This window comes from Argiope bruennichi, chromosome 4 (assembly GCF_947563725.1).
Source record: "Argiope bruennichi chromosome 4, qqArgBrue1.1, whole genome shotgun sequence".
NCBI classification, from domain to species: Eukaryota; Metazoa; Arthropoda; class Arachnida; order Araneae; family Araneidae; genus Argiope; species Argiope bruennichi.
The window spans coordinates 54,589,685-54,597,038 of record NC_079154.1 but is presented as its reverse complement, the minus strand read 5'-3'; the positions used below and the strand labels follow the sequence as shown (position 1 = coordinate 54,597,038).

The following is a 7,354-nucleotide window of genomic DNA, read 5'->3' as shown; positions in this document are numbered from 1 at the left end:
CTGTTAAGAATCGCGCATCATCGAAATGCAATCACGATTTCTTGGAATTTATTTGCTTGAAATTTCTTTTCTCGAAAGAGAACTGAAGATCTTAAAAACCTAACAGGGAAATAAGTAAGCATGAAATAGACAAACATTTCAGTTGTAAAACGTCTGTGTAAACGTGTGCACATCAACGTGTTATGAAAATAGCTTTTTACTTTTTTGTAAATAAACTACACGCTACAAAAGTACTGTATTCATCAAAAAAAAAAAAAAAAAGAAGAAGAAGAAGAAGTAGAAGAAGAAGAAAAGGAAGAAAAATTGACCTCGAGATTTTGATGAAAATGTTTACCTTTTAAAAATCTCGGAAAAACCATTTTCGAAACTTTAGCTCTTTGTCTGCATGCATGTGAATACGACAAATCAAAATTCTGGGGGATGAATAGATTAATGGAAAGTGAAATAAGTGAAATTCGGCGTGTAGCTTTTACATGAAAACTGCGAATAATTTTTTTTAAAAATAATAATTTTTTTTAATAACAAAAATAAATTTTTAAATATTTTTTAACACTCGTAATATTAGTTCCATTTTATTAAAAAAGATGCTCACTTTTCCTACACTCATTTAAACTTGTATTTTGATAGTTTATAAACATTATGATATTTAAAATTAACCATTGGGCTCGGCCGGGATTTGAACCCGGGACCTCTCGCACCCAAAGCGAGAATCATACCCCTAGACCACCGAGCCGCGGAAGTCCGTTACTTATAAAGAATGAATTGCAGGAACGAACTTAAAATTCTTTCTCTATTTTGATTTTTCATGTTAAATGAGTGAGACTAGCAGCTGATTTTTCAATAAATTATTTAAGCGTTTCTTAAGATTGATTAAAAAACATTGTAAAATGTAATTATTTCATTCAAAATTCATTTTCAAACTCAAACTTTTTTTAAATTTTGAGTGGTAAATCTTTATATTAAGAACCTTGATAGTAAAATTATTTTACTGATTTAGATTTTTTTTTTGATATTTTATTTAATATTAAATACAATATTAATATTAAATTAATTTTATTAATTTACGTTATATTAAGAACATTGATAGTAAAATTATTTTACTGATATAGATTTTTTTATATGTTATTTAATAAATGCTGTGTTATTTCTTAATTTTTTTTATTAAATAATATATAATGGAATTTCTGAAAATTCTAAAACAGAGAATGTTTTGTTAGAATGAAACAGTGCACTTCAGTTATTTATTCACATTTGCCTTCTTCCACGTTTTTTTTTATTTCATAAATAAATTGTTTTATTATCTTAATGTCATAGCTTTTCCCTCCTCCTGACTTTGGGATATCAGAAATGTTGGAAACAGGATTCCACCGTTTCTGCGATTTCATTCGGGGGGGGGGGGGGGGGATAAGAAAATACATTATTTGGACATGATTATGCAATTGTAAAATGCTACTAAAATTCTAATTTTGAATAAAACTTGTTTTTGATTAACGTTACAGAAAAATTAAGTGCAGCATTTCCTGCTATATATATATATATATATGTAATGATATTTTAAAATCTAATTTAAACTTAAAAATGTTTCTTAATTTTTAGCTCAATTCAACCCATATTAACTTCATTATAAAATATTCTCTTATTTCCTGATCCCATTCCACTTTTTCTATTCAATTTATTCAACACGAGTTCTAAAATTGCTGAATCGGCTAAAAGCAGACAAGCTCCCACACTCCAAGTGAAGAGATAAAATATTGTTGATCTAAACAAATTCTTCTAAAAGATCCCTATGATTCCCTTGCCTGTGATTGACACGTGATGAAAATCCCTATTAAAATCTCACAGTATATATTCATAGGGATAAGATTTTCATCAGCTTTTCCTCATTTCGTGTTGTGTCGTTCTGTGTTGGGCTCGTCGCTTCTACTTGTGCAAAAAAATCATATCTCCGGGGACGGAAATAAAAAGAAGTTAAAAAATCGAATATATATATATATATATATATATATATATATATATAATCCATCGTGCAATGGATTATATTTTACTCAATTTTGCAAGCTGAATTTGTTACATTTTTTTTTCAGCAATTAACTCAAAATGATTGAATAGTGGACGGTTCTCGATTACGAAACTACGACTAATAAATCTTAAATAAAAGAAAATTTAATTAAAAATAATTATTTAGGAAATTTCAGCGAATTTCTTAAGATAAAAAAGGTATTTTAAAATTTCTTTTGCTGATAAACATTGATAAATACCAACAAATCTTGGGAACCAAATCCGAGCCTTTTAAATACGTTACGAATATCCGACAACTGGGCTAAAACCCTTTGTATTACCTGAATTTTAAAACAGTTTATGCGCACGGTTTCACCTTTCTGCTTATTTGCCTGTTTTTATTTGTAAATCTATGTCATTTAAAAAACAAAATGACAAGAACGTACATTTGTAAATTTACACATTGTAATTGTTTTCTATTGCTCTTTATCAAACTTATAAAATTTGAATTCTGAAAATCAAAGAGTTGTTTGCTCGATTACCATAAAATGAAAATATATATATAAATTTCAAATTTGTCTAAAAATTCCTATTTTTGTTCGCAATTAAAGTACAGGGTGTTCATTAATTATTGTCGGGGTTTCCGTACCTCATAACTTTCGAATAAAAAATATTACGCAAAAACCGATTACGTATTCGTAAATTACAACTCAAAGAATTTTATTAATGATATTAAAGTGTAAAGCTTGTACAATTTGCACTTTGTAGGCATTCAGCTGAAGGTGATTATGTATTCGTAAATTACAACTCAAAGAATTTTATTAATGATATTAAAGTGTAAAGCTTGCACAATTTGCACTTTGTAGGCATTCAGCTGAAGGTGATTATGTATTCGTAAATTACAACTCAAAGAATTTTATTAATGATATTAAAGTGTAAAGCTTGCACAATTTGCACTTTGTAGGCATTCAGCTGAAGGTGATTACGTATTCGTAAATTACAACTCAAAGAATTTTATTAATGATATTAAAGTGTAAAGCTTGCACAATTTGCACTTTGTAGGCATTCAGCTGAAGGTGATTATGTATTCGTAAATTACAACTCAAAGAATTTTATTAATGATATTAAAGTGTAAAGCTTGTACAATTTGCACTTTGTAGGCATTCAGCTGAAGGTGATTATGTATTCGTAAATTACAACTCAAAGAATTTTATTAATGATATTAAAGTGTAAAGCTTGCACAATTTGCACTTTGTAGGCATTCAGCTGAAGGTGATTATGTATTCGTAAATTACAACTCAAAGAATTTTATTAATGATATTAAAGTGTAAAGCTTGCACAATTTGCACTTTGTAGGCATTCAGCTGAAGGTGATTACGTATTCGTAAATTACAACTCAAAGAATTTTATTAATGATATTAAAGTGTAAAGCTTGCACAATTTGCACTTTGTAGGCATTCAGCTGAAGGTGATTACGTATTCGTAAATTACAACTCAAAGAATTTTATTAATGATATTAAAGTGTAAAGCAAATGCGCTAAGATCGCATTGTTGCCAAGTAAAATTCTTTGAGTTGTAATTTATGAATACGTAATCGGTTTTTCCGTAATATTTTTTATTCGAAAGTTATGAGGTACGGAAATCCCGACAATAATTAATGAACACCCTGTATAGTTTATTGAAATAAAAATAACTAAATAAATTTAATGGAAACAAAGGTAAGTATATAGATATATTTTGAGTAGTTTGTTTATAAAATATATTATTAATGAAACGTTTTTAAAATGAATTTATTAAATATATTCAATACAAATAGGACTAGTCTAGCATTCCTTATATACCCTCTATACGTTCAATGCCTCTCTTTTCACAATCTATAGCCAAGTATTTCATTTATCTTATTATTTATTAAATGCGCCCTTAATATTTATTATTTATTAGATGAATAATAAATTCAACCAGAAACGCATTATCTTTTTCATAATATATTTTTATTATCAACATATTTTATCTGTTTGTTTAACATTTGCGTCTCGGCGACAACTGACATATGTAAACCAGAAGTCACGTCACTAAAATGGGGAAAATTATCGTCACGATTTTTATCAATTTACGTCAGAAAAAATTTTACCATGACAGCCATGTAGCAATTTTAACGTAATTATTTATGAGATTTCGCTTTTTAATTATATCTACAGCCTCTTGTGGCATCAATAAAACATAAATTTGTGTAAAATCCGAAGCGTTAGAAGCTCAATACCTGTCCCAACCCCAAACAGTTGCTGGCCTCGGTGTTTGATTGCACAGATTGATTAATTAATCCTGGCTTAATTTTAATTCCGCAAGTCTTGAATAGTGTGGAGGTCGTCTTCATTACAAATGAGACTTACGGGAATGGACCTAGTTAATCTTATTTATGAGGGAGTGTTTGCGATTGAGCGAGATAAGGTCGTTAAATCAAAGCGGTCCTGTCACTGTCGCTGCTACGTTGATGCATGCGTCAGACGAGTACGTCACGTCACTGATTGGAGGTGTGACGATGAACGAAGTTGAACAAGAGATTAGGAAATGCTGCATTTTTTAAAAAACCTGATTTGTTATCTAATCAGATGAAGCAAAAAAAAAAAGGATGAAAGATGGTAGCTCATTCTTTTCAGTGTACGTCAAATGCCATATGATGGAAAGCGATTTGAGCAATAAGATAGATAGTACAGCAATGGGAAAAGTCTGTTGAATTACATAAGAATGGTTGGCAATTTTTGATTATTTCATTATATAACTGATAAAAGACAGTTATAAAAGAATTACTTTTCCTAAACAATGGAGAAAATGACAAAGCAAATTTCAGTATCAATTAGTGAAATTAACTAAAACAATTTCTGCAATAGTTATTTCATTTTTAGGGCCATATTCCTTTTTCACTTCATATATAGGATGCCCCTAAAAAAGTATATGCAAAATTTAATTTGTTGTTAAAGTAAAATTAATATTACATTAATAATTATTTTAATTAATGGGCGAGAAAATTACATCTTTTGTTGGAAGTTAACATTCCGACTGCAGAACGTAATGAAACAAAACAGATTTGCTAGTGCGAAAAAATATGGATTTAACACACACACATACACATCTGAAATGTTCTCTGACCTCACAATGTTTCAAGTTCGAATTTTTTGACGATTTTAATACTCTCTTTTTTGTGTTTTGTATCCTTTTTTTTCATGTTTTGGCAGCATAGTAAAGAAAAACGTGCTAACCGCATGGAAGTTGCAAACAATAAATTTGCCCCAAACAATTTGTTTTCTGTAAATTCATCAAATGTGAATAATTCCGAAGTCATTATATCTGTCATAACAATTCACATACCCCTCGAAAGTCAAAGCGAGGAAAGAGTTTAAAAAATTAAATTTTTTCGCCTTTGCGTCGTATGAACGTTGTACTTTGTTGTTAGTTTCAATGATTATTAATGAATTGAGAGTGCGATGAAGTGATGTTTAAATGAGAAACCATTAAATGATGTTTTGCTGCATTTTAGTAGTAGTTAGTGTAGTTCTAATTGTAAGTAAATAGGAGAGGAATATTAAGTGCAATATCTATTTGAATGTTATGACACCAAATAATTCTTCCTCCGTCATTAAAATTTATTACATGCACAGATCGCAATAATATTCACACAGAGAATGAATATTTCCCTAAATTTCAAATTATTATCAAAGATTTTATTTTTGATGGGTGGGGGAGGGGGGCGCAGAGAGTAGCATTCATATTCATATCCAATTTGTAACAGCTCTCGCCTTGTGGCACTTTTATAAGTGAACCAGCGCGTTTGGGGAAAAAAACCAAATTAATAAAAGTTTAATTATATTAATGTCTTATTTTGAAGCAACGCGAGGACTTTTTTTTTTATCATGACGAACCTCGAAATTTTCAAACGCAGTCTTATAAGGAAAAATACTCTGCAGATTTTTCATATTGTCACATCACATCTGTAGCAAAACGACCATTAACGTTAGCATCAACCTGTATCAGGCCTATATATGTGATGAATCTTCAACGGAATTCGGTATTGAACCTGGAGCCCTCCAGTCTCGAAACAAATAACACTTAGCAACCGTGGCCTGATTCTTAAAGGAGGATCGGCAGAGTTTCATATATGATTAGCATTGTGCCAAGTTTGCTAACTCTAGATCAAATACTCTATTAAGTCTGTAGAACACAAACATTTATCTTTAATAGTAGTATTAAATATGGTCCAGGAAAAGTAAATAGTGCACTACTTGTATAGTTTACAAATTCTTATTGAAGAGCATGAAGTCGTTGCTATTTATTTTGGATGTTTTAATATTTATGTTAAATGTTATATGTTATCTTTATTATAAAAAACAAATAGGTCTTGTTGAATTTAACTAGCTAATTATTATACTAAAAAAACTAAATTATAATTTAAATATGGTGTTTAGGGCTTATCTATGCAAATGTGGGCAAAGAACATAAATACTAAGTAGAGTTAGTGATGAAAAGCTTTCTTAAACAGTAACCAATAATTATTACTAAACTGTAACACATTTCAAGAACCATAAATAAAGTATATACACCCTCAAATGTAGAATGTCTCAAATGTAGAAATAATGTATCAGGAAATATTCATTTCTCAACATCAGGTTATCGTACATCTTTTAAATGAGTGGATTTTTTTTAAATGACAGAAATACGTATTGGTAGCATGTGTTAAAATACATAATTCATGATATTTAAGACCGACAAAAATGTAAGTGTTTTGATAGTGACTACGTAATTCTTGTTATCTCTCTTTTCTAAATTTTACTTTGGTTATATAAATAATACAGCACGTGCGGGAATTCCCACTTTTTCTGATGAGTTATTTTTGTTACACGGATGTCTTTGTTACTTACACAAAATGGCGGAAAAAGAATCCGACAGAGAACATTCTATTCTTTATTTATTTAAAGAGAAGTTTTTCATTCTTTTATTTTATATGTTGCTCTCAGTACATATAATCAGATATTATTAATAGTTTTATATACTCCGATTGATAGTAACATCTTAGTAGAAATAAAAATCATTATGGCTATGCCTATATGTTCCGCAACTCTTGTACTAAAAAACTTGGTTGAATTAGACCAAATTTTGCACATTCATTATAAAAGACAAAAGGAAAAATATTACAAACTTTTTAAAATATAAAAATTAATTAAATACCCAAATAATTAGAAATTAATTATAATTTTGCCTTTTTCATACTTTGATCTATTCTACCACTGTTTTTAAAAATTTCTTTTTGCTTTAATACCTTTTTCAACAATGCTTTTTATCTGTTTTAAAATAATGATTTAAT

At 29.1% G+C, this 7,354-nt stretch overlaps 1 non-coding gene across 1 annotated transcript; it reads right to left on the bottom strand.

Annotated features, from left to right (window-relative positions):
- Positions 1-661: 661 nt before the first annotated feature.
- Positions 662-733, bottom strand: Trnap-ugg (transfer RNA proline (anticodon UGG)). Its single transcript has one exon. It is a non-coding gene; the product is annotated as a tRNA-Pro (tRNA).
- Between the last annotated feature and the right edge of the window lie 6,621 nt (positions 734-7,354).